Source organism: Electrophorus electricus, unplaced genomic scaffold (genome assembly GCF_041902795.1).
Source record: "Electrophorus electricus isolate QZ-2024a unplaced genomic scaffold, ASM4190279v1 Scaffold48, whole genome shotgun sequence".
Lineage (NCBI taxonomy): Eukaryota > Metazoa > Chordata > Actinopteri > Gymnotiformes > Gymnotidae > Electrophorus > Electrophorus electricus.
Window position 1 is genome coordinate 531191 of NW_027658766.1, and position 15106 is coordinate 546296.

At 42.8% G+C, this 15106-nt stretch overlaps 1 non-coding gene across 1 annotated transcript; it reads right to left on the reverse strand.

Moving 5' to 3' along the window:
* Positions 1–1452: 1452 nt before the first annotated feature.
* trnai-aau (transfer RNA isoleucine (anticodon AAU)) lies at positions 1453–1526 on the reverse strand. Its single transcript has one exon. It is a non-coding gene; the product is annotated as a tRNA-Ile (tRNA).
* Between the last annotated feature and the right edge of the window lie 13580 nt (positions 1527–15106).

Genomic DNA, 15106 nt, shown 5'->3' on the forward strand with positions numbered 1-15106 from the left:
TTTTTCCTACTGTCACCCTTGCCAATGTCATTTGGCTTATTTATCAGTTGTCACAAGGTGTTAACGTTATTATGCACATGTATATAAAATGTGTATATACTCTATATACATAATATATATATATATATATATATATATATATATATATATATATATATATATATATATATATATATATATATATATATATATATATATTGCATTATTCTCTGCACCTTACATGTTATTTGCAGTTTGGATTGGATTATAAAGTGAATTTCATTGGTGAGTACTATATTTTTTGGTGACAAAGTATAATCTAATCTTTACAAAGCAGTGACCAGAAAGGAAGACCTGGATGAGGCTTTGGTCCCCATGATAGTTAGAGACACACAGCCATTTAGCATAGTTGAGGATAAAAGCTTCAGGGACTTGGTAGCAAAATTGGATTCAACTTATATTCTCCTAACTAGGAAGGTATGTGTGGTGACATGGATACATTATGAGAGTAGTATTAAAAATATATATAATTATTTTCTTCCTTCCCTTTAGACTGTAAAGGCCATGGTTGAGGCCAAATGCCAATAAGAGAAAGAGAAGGCCAAAGCTGAGGTCCAGAAAATTCCTGCAATGAGTTTGTCAGCAGATATGTGGACATCTCTTAATGTGGATGCCTTCTTGGCTGTGACCTGCCATTTTATAGATGACAACACATTTCTGAAGTCTACACTACTTGGTGTTGTGAAATTCCTGCAGGCGCATACGGCTGAAAATTTGGCCTGTGTGAAATCCTCTCTTATGGAAGAATGGGGAATAAAATAAAGTCACATGTCTGGTTACTGATGGCACATCTAATATGATTGCCTGTGGAAATAGCTGAAGCTGCCTCATGCGCTTCAAAAAAAAAGAAACTGAGGTTGAAACAAGGTGTTGGAGCGATTAGTAGAACTCAGGGAGCCTGTGGGGGCAGATTTGGCGGGTTTACAAACTGATATTCCTGCGCTGATCTCTGATGTGTACAGTAATGTATGTGGGTGCCGGTCTATACTGTATTCTTTTCACAAGGCAACTGTGGAGCTGTCAGACCTCAGTGGCAGGCATAATCATATCCCAACACATTTCAGACTAAAGGATTTGAACTCCCTGGCACTGCCAGACACCTAACTGGCTATAATTTGATGGGGAGGATGCAGGTTGTCTGCATGCCTCTGGAATTGCTTCTTTGACCTATTCACACAGCGATCGAGAGCCTTACACTAATGCCAGAGTCCCTCTGATTTCATACTTTTCTCTGCATTGTCCAAGATTTGTAAACAAGCACAAATCCATGGGCAAAGTTTTGTAATCAAGAACACACTCTCATGTACTTGGAACATGTCTTAGCAGATTGTGATTTACAAGCAATGTTATAAGCAACACAAGTTCAAACAGGTGGTTTGTTGACAAGGGGTCATTCATCAAACAAAACCCACATGGCCCATATGGGGATCGAACCCATGACCTTCGCGTTATTAGCACCACGCTCTGACCAACTGAGCTAATCGGCCTTTCTCCGTTCATTTCGCAGTTTTTGGTGCAGCACTGAAGGGAACCTTTCCATGAAATTGTAGACTTGGTGTCAACGAGATTACGGCCACTTTTTCGACCGAGCATAGGTGAAAGTTGACACTTATTGTTCCCTCTGACAAATGGTTATTCTGTAGCCAACTTTTGAATTAAACTTCAAAAGCAAATGTGGAGAAGCTTTTGTTAAAGAGCAATTCAGTGCAGTTGTACACAGTGACGAAATCATCAATTGCAAAGTCCACTGAGCTTTATTGCTGCGAGTTACATAGTGCTGTCTATTACACCATGAAATCTGCCATAACAACAAAAATGTAATGTCTGATTCTGTGAGCCAAGGAATATAAACCTTTTAGGGACATATTTAAAATATCAGATTTTCTGCCTGAGCACAGAGTAGGCATTTTTTTCTAGCTTTAACCATACGTCCTCTTTCTTTGGAAATCTGTGTCATTGCTGCATGAATAAGCAGAAAGATTTTGAGCAATTTTTTGTCTGGGTCTAAGGGGCAATTTATTCAAACCAAAAGATGCTATTTTAGCTAGTTTGTCAAATGAACATGTCAAACCTACAGAGACAATGTGTCTAGCTACAGAGCTCTGCAAGGTTTAATTCTTGGAAGTATTTGAAGCCATAGAAAGTTATTCTGTAAGCATTGCTTAACTCAATAAAAAGAGACAGTTAGAGCCAATGGCTGCCAGATCTAACATAGCTCACATTTTATAGTGTTTGCATAGCATATCAGAATCTGCAAGAACTATTCCTGTCATTTCAGGAATAAGCTTTTTTGACTTCACAGCTAGATGAAATATTTAGGGTGGATGCAGGATTTGGTATGATCTCCTAGAGAATTGCCATTCCACTGTGTCTTCAGCTTTTGTCCGATCTGCAAACAAGTCCCACTCTAGGAGAACTAGGTCAAGTGGTAGAGTGCTCTTTTAGTATGTGAGTGTTAGTGGGATTGATGCTCACATTCTCAAGTCTAGAATTTGTAGTTTTTTTTCTATGATGAAATCCTTTCTGATAGCAAATGTTTTCGGGACCTGCTAATACGCTTATGCCATGCACACATTACGTGACTTTTGAAGTTTTCAAATTGATGTATGGCTCACACTGCACAACTGTATGTCTTGGAATCTGGAAAGCTTAATTTGTGGTATCTCAGTGGCAGACATAATCAGTGATAAACCACTGATATGTCAACTGGTCTTAACACAGACAGATTTAACTTACTCTGTTGAGACTGTGTCTAACTTAAACCTTTCCTTCAAATAGAAGAGATCCTTGTTGCAGAGGTAATGTTTTTACCTTTATATGGTTTTCCCACTCATAGTCATGCAACACACAAATGCAAACCTCTCACAGACTGTCTCACACACATCCAGTTATTCATCTGAACACATGATGTTTCTGTCTCTGTACCGCTATTAGTTATGCAATGGTTCCTCAATACTAGCACTAACTGAACAGGGTTCTGTATAAATATGATCTTTATAACAGCTGCCATAACAGCAAAAATGTAATGTCTGATTCTGTGAGCCAAGGAATTATTATTGATATTGTGAATATTTAATAACCTCCAATGCCAGCAAATTAAATTTCACAATATTGTGAAAATTGTAAAGGATACTTTATTCATGTCCTCATTGCTAAAGATTGTATCGCTTTATCACAGCGATACGCTAGTTAGCTAGCTAACAGTTGAGGTCAGCGAGTGTGAAACTCGGGGCTATAAACCATTCCTTGTGGAACCATTTCATTGTTCAGCTTTCAACTTTGATCGTTTAGGTGCTGGTAGTTTGTTAGCTAGCTAACTGTTCAGCAATAGAAAACCTACTTTTGTATGATTTAGAGACCCAAATTCACAAACCTGTGGGTTTTCAAATTGATCGTTCTCTCTAAATAAGCAAAATGAGTTAAGCCATTACTACAGCTATCGGACTGTTTGAACTACAATATTCGACTGTTCATTTATTGTTAATTAGATTAAATTAACTTTCATAAACATTCTGTATTAATAGAATGTAGTTTGTAATGACTGATTAACTGTGTATATTCAACATGAAGCTATTCATATAACGTTTCAAGTTTGGTTTATTTGTAACATACATTTATTTGCCACTTTCATTTTTAGGCTGTAAAATGAAAGCTCCTTGCTCACAATCATTGCTATAGTTTGATCAAATTCAGTTATATATATAAACTCCCTATTCAATGGGAAGAAACCAGTTCATGTCATTGTGAATTGCTGGTTCTGTAATCAAAACACTGAGGTTCCATATGAGAACAGAAACTGCTGAGACTGTCCATTCTGTGTGCAGTACAATGGCTTCTAAGAGGTATTGCTGTATTTGAGACATGGTGAGGACATATTTTAGTGAAAGTCTTCCAATGATGCACCCTTACCTGAACCATTTTATGCTGTTGCTGCTGTTAAAAAATGCAGAATGGTGATTATAACGAACCGATCCTTGCACAATATATGGAGCACCTCAACCATGGGGTATCAGCTGGTGTCCCTGTGCTTGATGCATCCAAGACTCAACCAGACACTGAAGATCAAGCAGCTGGCTTCCTTCACTCCCAGAGAGGAAGTAGGTTTTCCATTTGAACTGTTGCCTTCTTAGTTAAGACGTATGCATTGTTGATTGCAGTGCCAGAGCTGTGAAACTGTGCAAGGTAATGCATGTCCAGTGCTGGACTTGGGCAAAGATTGTGAGTGGGTCTTCAAGGGCAAACAGGATCTGATGGCCCACATGTAGTTTGATATTATTCCTAAATAACTAAGTTTACATGGCTATTTGAAAGAAGCTGATCATGTAAGCAGCAAAGACAGAATATCATTCTCTGACTAAGGATTTAGTTGACTCATGTTTAACCCAACTAAACTGTGGTCCTGGCTGATTTTAGTTGGACTATTGAGCCACTGACTCATGCACAGAGTTTTCTGAGTATTTTGCAGTTTCTTACTGTACTGAGTTCTTACTGAGTATAACGTCAACTTTGATATATTTGTTTTCTTTTCACCGAACAAAGCCTTCAACTTTGACTGTGGTGACATGAAATCCAGATCTGCAGAGTGTTTTTTCAGTAACGCATCTTTTGCCTGTGCATTTTGATTGCAGTGTTAGGAGGTCATAACTGCTGATCAGAACTTTGGACAAGAGGGCTTATCCTCATGGCTCTCTGACTTTCATGTACAACAACAAACAATATTTTCTTATTTATTTTTTTCCAGTTGTAACAAACCGTTCTGCTGTTTTTTAACTTCTGTCAAATTTTTTAATGGTTGTACAGGACAATTACGATGGAAATTGAGGTGTACAAGTGCCACCTTGAACAGACCTACGAGTTGTGCGGGCCTGTCAGACAGCTAAGCAGTATGACATCCAGCACCAGAACCGACAGCTGCGGGCCCTGCTTTTCAACCACCAGCTCAGATGCAGCCAAGATGCAGACAAAGAATTCATTAAGGTGAGTAATTATTGTCAATGGTTGTCTTAGAATGGTGCTAAAGTGCTTAAGATAGTTTTTGGCGATTCTATAGCCAAGAATTCTCAAGATCACATCTAGCTGCATTCCTGTTGGGTGTGAATGACAGTTGCTCCTTCCCAGTTGATGCAAAGTGACGATAGAAAAAAAGGCGTACACGGAACTGGTAGTGAACACTGTCCTTCAAGTGCATATAAGTGCATACAGTGTTTGAGCCTGCAATCCAGTTCATTACCCTGTCCAACAGGCTCCCAGGTTCCCCTCCACATCTTCCTTGTCAGAGATAAAAATTGATATAAAAAAATGGATACTTGAATACTTTTGGTTACTTTTTTGTTCCTGGCTACCATGCTTTTTAAAGCATTGATTATTTCAAACATTGATTTATCTAAGATAAGCAAAGACCTGTTCTCTCTTGCTGCATTTTGTGGGTTTTTTTGGGTTTTTTTTGTTTTGTTTTCTTTCCAAATGAAGCTGTTGTTTTCATTTTTGGTGGGTTTCATACTATCCACACCAGCTTCCAGGTTTCTGTCCTTTTACATACCAAGCAATCAGCTTCCTTTCTCTTTGCTACAGAGCACCTCTTTTCTGTCCACACCTGCTTGGCTGGTAGCTCTCAGAAGCCTTGCCTTCCTCGCCTGTGCTTTTCTGGTTGCGGTGGCCATATGTGGGTCTGGATGTGACTCTGGAGACACATCCTCTCTCCACAACAGCCCGCACACTCTCAGCGGGGGAATCATCCCACCCAAAGAAGCCCACCAAAATGACACTGAAGCCAAAGCAAAGAGCATCACCAAAACTGCAAATGTGGAATGACCTGGTGGGTATTCTGCCAGAGAGAGGCAATAGAGAATATCAAGCTGATCTGGTAGTCTGGAAGCAACCACCAGATGGCTGTTGCTTCTGTTGCCCTTTTGACTTCCATCAACATCTACTCAGGCAGTAAAAAGAAATGGTGTACTGGGAGGTAGTAAATCTTGCTAATCAGTACTTGTTTTTGGCCTGTGAAAATACAAACAAACAATACACATATTCAAACACTTCTGAACTACAATTGCTTATCAGGATTTACACAGGCTTATGTTCTTAATAGCTCTTTGCTTACAACTTCATCAAAGCGGTTTTGTTCTACAGTATGTGCAAAGTCTACTTTCCCACACAGTTCACATGAGTCTTGATTCGTCCTGCTGGTTCTTCATGTCTGTGAATGTGAAAAATCAAACTTTTTTGCTTGGCTTCAAGCAGTGATCCTTTGATTGTATCATTCATGATTCATTTAGGATTACAACCAAGTGGTTCAATATCCAGCCAGAGGTGTACTCAAGTGAGGTAATAAAATGAAATTATTAATGTAAATAATATGATGGCAGGAATTGTAAAAGACCAAATTAGGCTTCAGAAGTAAGCAGGAAGTGAGAATGACCAAATATGGCCTCTGTGGCAAGTCCAGGATTGAGGCCAGGATACCACCTAAAGATACAATTTTAATAAAAAATGGTTTTGTAACTTGATGAAAATGTATAAATATTGAACCCACCTGAGACTGTTAGACATTCTGTGGTCAATACCTCGTCTGTATGCAACATTGAGCTCAGAATAAAGATGGCACCGGCTATTCCCTTCAATTAATTACTTTATTTTCTATTTAAAGTGTACTTGAGAAAAGGACTGGAAAGTGGGAAAAATCTAGGAACCACACAAGAATGTCTGGAGATAAAAATTCAAGGCTGCATAGCCATACCTTAATGTGAGAGATCCTCCATTTCAGAGTCTGCTGTGTGAGAGTCCTGTGCCTTTTTTCTCTAGCTTGGAATAGGACTGTTGCTTCTGCTTCTTAAGGTTTTCAATCAACAAGGACGGTGGCTCCACCTGCAATGAACCATGAGCTTGTTATATTGAACTGCACAAGACAGTAAATTAACTCTTGTATTCATTCTGTATGAAGTGCGCCTCACTTGAGATGTCAGCCAAAGTTTAGCAGTAAATATGGTTATCTGCAGTTAAGTGTGTTGCTATTGAAAGACATCTTCAGCTAAAAATAAGTCTTCCTTGACCCTAATCCACCAAGCCCAGATACAACACAGACATGCATGTGCTGTAGTTGGCTTCAAAACATTCAATGAACTTGTCAGCAACATGGTCCAGATTCCTGCAGCATGTGACATGCGTCTGCACGCATCCTGCCCCCACAGTCTCTGCCTGGCTCCCCCCACCCTCCTCCACCCCCAGTTTGCTCTCTCATCCTGCCCACCAGCAGCTAATGTCCGCCGCCGCAGCGCAGCACCTCCCACTGTATGCTGCATGCTCCTCTGTGTGCCTGTGGTAAAACCTCGCCAAGTTTAGTGTTCTAGCCACTGCACTCCCCTCCCCAACTCACACATCAATCTCAGAGGCAGATGGATTCCTGTCTCCCAGCCGCATCCCAACTTTTTGACCTGTACACATACTTGGATAAATGTTCTCTGTGAATACAAAACAGCAACATTTGTCTAGTGTACCGGAGACCTCTTGGAAGTTTTGTAGACAGATGAGGCCGGGCTGTGCTAGCTGAGAGAGACGATATTTGAGCTTGAATCCGACTAGCACATGCACAGAAGCATAGGGTATTATGAAGGCTCTGCATGATATCGTGACCCAAGGTTGAGCTTACAGTAGGTGGCCATATTGCCTCATATCAAGGGCAGTGTACGTTGGAAGACCATAGCAGAGACGTGTGACCGAACTATGTGCACGAGCGCATAACATGCCGCATTCCTTGTTTTCTCCCATTTTTGAGTGAAGCTAATTGATAGTGCCATCTGCCATCTCCTTTTAGAAAGGCAGTGCAGTGCCTTGGCTGTTGATGTGAGTTGTTTTGTCAAAGGAAAGAATTGAAAATGTGAGCGGTGATCTCCATGTAATACTTAGGCTTTAATGCCCTTTACCACTCATTCAGTGCTTGTCTGTGTTTATGTTTTCAGTGTTGCAGTGTGATTTTATTTAGGTGAAATTTGTTTTCAGTCTATCTGCAGTAGTGCACTTAAAGGGCCAGGAAGGTTAGTGGAACACATTTGCTCTGCCTCTGACCTCACAATTCCACTGTAACAACAGTGTTCAATTCCGTCATTTAAAAAAAACAAACAAACTTGTTTTGGTTTAAATTTGTTTAAAGATTTGTTTAAATTGTGTGTGCCAGTGTATCTGAGTGTGTTACAGTCTCTCTGACCCTTTACACCCATTAGTGCGTTCTTCCACTAGCTTCTCTCTCGTTCCTGCTTCAATATTCAAGGGAGGATTGAGATCCATTCAGGTAATTTTGCAGTCTTCAAAAAATGCATTGAAAGACATTCCAGTAGCTCAGTGGTGCACCTGCGCTCCACTCTGCTCCCCAGTTCGGAGGATGCCAGCACCTATGTTTAGTCTTTTATGTTTAGTCTTTTTTAGTCTGTTTCTTTTTATTTCCTTTGGACTCCAGTGCTTTTTAATAATCTGTTTTGGACATGGTATGGCTGCTCCATTACCCAGGAGCCCATACAAAGGTTCATTTCTGCCTGCATGCATAACTGCTGGAGGGAGGATTTTATGTCCAGAAAATGTTAAGATGGCAACAGCTCGGTGGGAGACAGTATGTGAGAATCACCTCTTAGGCTCATTTTACCGTTTCTCATGTAGAAGGAATTCCCTCACTATGTTCCCATTCTGAGCATCAAAGCCAACTGGGATGGGGGTTTGTCACATTCTGAATTCTAGCTCATGTCATATTTTGTCAGCATTGGCTTTGATAGACTCAGGTTATCAGTACAAATTTACATTCAAGATTAGTTGTCTTTTACATATATATCCTCTCTCCTGCAATAATGGCTAATTAGCTGCATCCATCATTGTAATTGTTTAATTTTTCATGCTAGTTCATTCACCCTTGTATTAGTGCCATGCATGTGAAACAGACTCTTGAAAGATTTTCTTTTTGTATCTTGCATGCCTAGCATAATAGGACATTCAAAATCCCTTGAAAATTTTAAACTTTTTTTTTTTATGTATATATCTCCTCAACATTCCCAGTACAACTGCTGTAGAGTCCACGACTCAACTCTTGACTAAAGTCTTCACTCCGAGCGTCTGAGCCGGCTGCTGCGGCATACGCCACGCTGCTCTGTGACCCTCACTCTCCACTCCTCTCCTCTCCCAGCTTTTCCAGATCCCTCAGATGCAGACAGCCCAGCCTGCCATTCCAAGTAACAGCGCTTCCTTTCGACCCGTGTCCAGCCAGCCCATCATGATGTTCCTGACACCCATGCCCTTCACCTCATCCCAGACCGGCCAGTACTACGTACTCCAGTACTACGTGCCTCAGGTACCCAGAGCAGAGAAAAGCGCCTGTGCAAATATGTACACAGTGTAGCAAATGGGTTGAAAATCTGTCTATAAACAGGTTGGCCAGCAATAAATAAACTGCTCCTAAAATGTGTAGATAAAAATATGTTTTATCTTGGAAGCAGAAATGAGAAGTTCTAGTTTAGTTTTTTTTCAGTGTAAAAACTAAATGTTTTTGTATTTTTTGTTTGTTTACTGCTTCGAATATCTCTTTTAGGAGTGTCCTATATGAATGGCCATGTCTGGTGCTAGGCCCTTTACTTCTGCTGTTCTGTTTCATTCTCAGTATCACCACAGTGGCCTTCCCTACGTGGGACATCCCCAGCAGTACTCCGTCCAGCCCACAGGACCCAGTACATTCTACCCTGGGCTCTTTCCTGCAGACTGCCCACTAGCATATGGTGAGTTTGGACTTCCCTTTCTCTACCCCCACCTGGGAAACCCACACGCGTGCTCTCACCGATAAAGAGACCTTTCTTCTGGGTATTCCCGCTGGCTGAAACTGGTTTTTCTTTTGCTCTCTAACTGAAACCAGTGCTTTTTTTTGGTCACCACTAGTGGCAGGGCCTTCATACTATCCTGGTCAGACCATATACACCAAATCTCCATCTATAATAGTGCATACAGCTCAGCAGCCTCCACCCACTAAGAGGGTAAAGAAAACAGTGAGTATTCCCCATGCCTCAGAGGTGAAATTAATTTAATTGTAGATTGACTTAATAGATGCAATAACTTGCTGTTCGCTAAGATCCGTATCCGAGACCCTAACCAGGATGGCAAGGATATCACAGAGGAGATCATGTCAGGAGTAGGCATTAGCCAGAGCACAAGCCCACCAGTGGGACGTCCCTGCACTACCCCTACTGCTCCACAGGTAAGCCATTCAGTCCCGCAGCCCGAGCCCCTGATCGGCTGCAGGCCGCTGCTTCGCGTGATCCACTCCACAGGTCAAAGTACTCTCTCATCTAGTCCTCCCTCATAATGAGCTCTGAGTTGATTGTTTGGTTGTTTGGCTGGCTTTCATTGTCTTGTCCTATTAAAAGCATCATACAATCAGCAACAAAATCTGATGGTGTAGTTTGATTTCCGGCCATTCTCTCTTCCTTCTTCAGTGATTCGGTCACACCGTTGACCCTCCTCCGTCATATTTGACTGGTTCCAGTAGCTTGTGTGATTGTGGCTGTTCTGATTTAAGAAGGCTTCTCAGATGTGTTTTGATGTTCCGACTTGCCGTGCCTATTCTTTCGTCTGCCTCCATCTTAGTTCTCCCTCACAGCCACTCGAATCCTCCTGATCTTCCCTCGTGTTCCCTCTACACAGACAGCCCACGTAAAGGCCCTGTAAGAAGGATTCAGCCAAACCCTGAGCACCTCAGCTCCTCTGAGGAAAGGCCTCTCTGTAAAGGGAACACTCACTACTGCGATGTTGCACTTACTTTGTGTCCTCTTTCCCTAAATGTTAACAGTGTTCCTCTTTCCTCTCTTTCTCTATTTCTCCTGCCCATTTATTTAAGCACCCCATGCTTGTCTGCTATCTCTTGCTGTCTTTGTGTCTTCACCCCCCCCCCCCCCTCCTCCACACACACACACATTTTGTGCCTTTGCGGCTGGATCTTTTGCCCTCTTGTGCTTTCTCATTTCATCTCTCTCTCTCTTTGTCTCTTTCTCTACTCACTTCTCTAATTATGCTGTGCTGTGCTGTGCTGTGCTGTGCTGTGCTGTGCTCACCCCCCCACCCTCATTGCCATTCCCCTTCTTCTGCATGTGTGTGCAGTATCTCTCTCTCTCTCTCTCTCTTTCTTTCTCTCTCTCTCTCTATCTCTCTCTCTCCATCTTTTCTGTCTTTTGCTAGTTTTTATGTCCACACCCTCATTATCCTCGCATTTTCTACCTCAAATCCCAGCAGCTGAACAGCCAGGTAGCAGAGCAGGGGAATGTCAGTGTCAGCCTGGCCCTGGAGGCCCACTGTCCGGCGAAGGCTGCAAGTCCAGCAGCCGGAGAGGCGGTTGCCTCAGGCACGCTGACGCCCTCATTGCCTTCCAGCACTGCTGCTCCTTCAGGCCTCACTCTCCCAGGCCAGGCTGTTATAGAGGCAGTCCAGGCCTGTGGAGCCTCCACTGGGGCAGAGCTGAAAGAGACTGGGAAGGAGCCAGAGGTCTTGCTGGAGGATAAAGTGGAGTCCATCTTACAGTCCAAGCTTAGGCAAAGCTTGAGTCAAGGTAAATAACCACATGCATGACATGCTATGTTAGGACACTAAAAAGACACCAGACCGATTTGTTATGTTTTACAGCTATTAGTTTATCCAACACCTGGAAGAAGCCAAAAGAGGACACTCCTGTGGGGCAGGCCCAGTGTCCTGACAGAGAGGTGATTCCTCTCTCCAGGTGCTCACTGTACCCCTCTCTGCATGCAGAGCCAGAGCTGAAGGATGGGAAGAGGCAGTATGATAGAGACTTCCTGTTGGCCTTCCAGTTCATGCCTGCCTGCATGCAGAAGCCAGAGGGGCTTCCTCCCATCTCTGATGTGGTACTGGACAAGGTAAGCCTGCTAAAACATTGGCCTTAGGGGAGCTTTAAAACCATTCCATGGAGAGGGGCTGATGGACTTCGACTTGACTCTGTTCTTTTCTAGATCAAACAAAACAAGCTGCCCCTGCAGCAGGTGGGCCCTCGCCTTATCGCCAGAGACCCAGGCTTCAACCCAGCCTCTGCAGACTTCAGCAGGGCAATTCCTGGAGGCAGGGGTGCACCGGTGGGTCTCTCCGCTCATCCCTTCTCTTCTGTCACAAATAAATGAGCGCCTGGTCATCTTTTGTGACCGAGGTCTTTGTGACAATGTTACCGCCCATAATAAAGAGCACCCATTTGTTGCTTCAGCTGCTCAGTGTAGGCCCGAGACGGCTGCCTCCCCGCAAGATCATCACCAACGTGTCCATGAACGACGAGGTGCAGCTGAAGAAGGCCGAGAATGCCTGGAAGCCTGGCATGAAAAGGGAGAACACCCAGAACCCCGAGACCCAGAAAACTCAGGTCAGCACCTCACTCCGCCATGCCCTGTTTTCAGATTTCAGAGTCACAGCCTGTTATGGTTGGCTTGAAAGCTACTTAATTTTATTTGCGATATGCTCTTCAAGAATTGGATATTTAAATTATAGAGTCGTTGTTTAATTGGGTGGGTGTGCGGGGAGTGTGCAGGAATGTAGCTATGCAGGGGGACATTGGTTTCTAGTGTAAACAGGGGGTGTGATGATACTGAGGACCAGATCTTGTGTGCTTGTTGTTCCTTGTGTTGATTGTGGTGTTGATTTTGGTGAGAGAGTATTGTAGATATTGTAGTGTATTCTGTGGATGATCTTGTATATATTATAGGTTAACACCCAATGGTTGTGTTAAAAATATTCTTGCAAATTTGTGTGCAATTCAGCATTTGGAGAGATTGACAGATCTTCATTGCATTGTCTGGTCGGTAGGGTTATTATTGGATCAGATTTGGTTATTATGTATATATATATATTTTTTTTTTTGTAGGAGTTATATGTTGATTAAATCTTAAATTCTTGTAGCTGGTTCTAATGGGTTTTCTTTTAATTTGAATTTGGAGCACATGAGGGGTTTTAGTTGATAAGATTTGATAAACTGTTTGCTGCCAGTGCTACACTTCTCGGAAAGTGTGATTGATGTATGATGCCTTTATCGGTCTATATAGCAAAGTTGAGTGATTTTTGTTCATGACGAAGTTCCAAATGGCAGAGTAAATATTTGGTGAAAGTGAGGAGTTAGTCATTATGTGGAAGAACTGCTGAATTTAACAAAAGATTGGGATCTTTGTAATGGAAAGCTTAGTCGGTAGTCTGTTTTCCTCTCCAGGAGCTTTTCCAGAAGGTGCGCAGTATCCTGAACAAACTGACACCGCAGATGTTTAACCAGCTGATGAAGCAGGTGATGGACCTCACCATCGACACAGAGGAGCGCCTCAAAGGCGTGGTTGATCTGGTTTTTGAAAAAGCCATCGATGAGCCCAGCTTCTCTATGGTCTATGGCAATATGTGCAGCTGCCTGGCTATGGTGAGTAACATGTTCCCATACATTGCTGCTGAAGTTCCATACAAAGGCAAATGCCACACAGAAGTGAACTCTGTTTGAACCACTCTAAACTGACATGGAGCTTTAATCAGCTTCTATTTAGTAACAGAACTCTCAACACTGTCTTATACCCAAGTGTTTCTCCTACATGTCTTTCCTGTGTAGTTAAAAGTGCCCATGGCAGACAAGCCCACCAGCACTGTGGGTTTCCAAAAGCTGCTGCTGAACCGCTGTCAGAAGGAGTTTGAGAAGGACAAGGTCAAGGATGATGTTTTGGAGAAGCTGCGGCACCAGCTGGAAGCGGCCACTTCAGTAAGCAGCACTCCTGTCTAGTTTACCCGACTCACCAACCCACAGATCAGGAGAAAGGGGACTGAAATCGGCAGCAGTGCTGGGAGGCGGCCTGGTCGTTATCGGGTCCAAACGCGCTGTTTCTTGCTTTTGTCTTTGTTCTGGTTACTCCTCGCAAGGCCAGCGAGCGGGAGAGGCTGGAGGAGGATCTGGAGGAGGCGAAGGACAAGGCCCACAGGAGGTCCATCGGTAACATCAAGTTCATCGGGGAGCTGTTCAAGCTGCACATGCTGTCAGAGGCCATCATGCACGACTGTGTGGTCAAGCTGTTCATGAACCACAGCGAGGAGAGCCTGGAGCGTCTGTGCCACCTCCTCACAGCCATCGGCAAAGACCTGGACTTGGAGAAGGCCAGGGTAAGCAGGCCGCGGGCCTGGTCTGGGTTGATTTAATATTCTCAGCAGATGCTCAGCACTTGCATCGGTTTATCTTTAATATGTCATGTAAAGGTTTACGGCGCATGTGTAGATGAGTGCTAGTGTGCAGTGCAGCGGCTGTGCGGATTTTGTCCAGATTTGGTCTGTGTTGCGTTTTTCACAACAAGTACTTTACACATCGAAACTGGATGAAGAAGTTTTGGATATTGTATATTGACTGTCAATTTTGTCTCTAGTAGGAATGGCAGTTGTGATGTTGACAGTTCAGTCACCAACTAGTGTGACAGTTATTTGTGTTCAAGTTTCCTGGTCTTTTTTATTGTATTTTTTTTTCTCCATGCACGTTTTTAACCAAAAAACAAGCATGTTGAAATGTTGTTTATAAAAGTTTATAAAAGCCTGCACTCTGACTACAGGGTAGCCAACTAATTAGGATCATCATCTATAGTGCGACTAGCATGCTGTGCTGATATCAGTGTATTATTAGGCCTTGGCAATGACTTTAAAAGTGTCCAAGTTCATGTTGTTTAGTGAAGTTGTTAGTGTGGTTGTTAGCTCTGCTCCTACTGCAGCTGACAAAATGAAAGGCTTTTATTCAGGACTGGTCAGCTGTTAGAAGGTTTTGCTCTCACAGCCTCCTCCACGTTTACCACCTCCTGCTGCTGCACCCTGGATTCCCCAAAGCCAAGTGCAGCTGATGACAGCACAGCTACACCCACAGTGGCAGTGAACTGCTTTACAGCACTGACCAACGTGCAAGGCAGCAGGGTTTACATAAGAGTCATAAACGTCTTGTGACATGAGTTCTGCTGAGAGCACACCTGATCGAATCGAAAGGTGAAGAATATCTGAAATTTGTCGACGTTTCTCTTACACTCTCTCTCTCTCTCTCTCTCTCTCTCTCTCT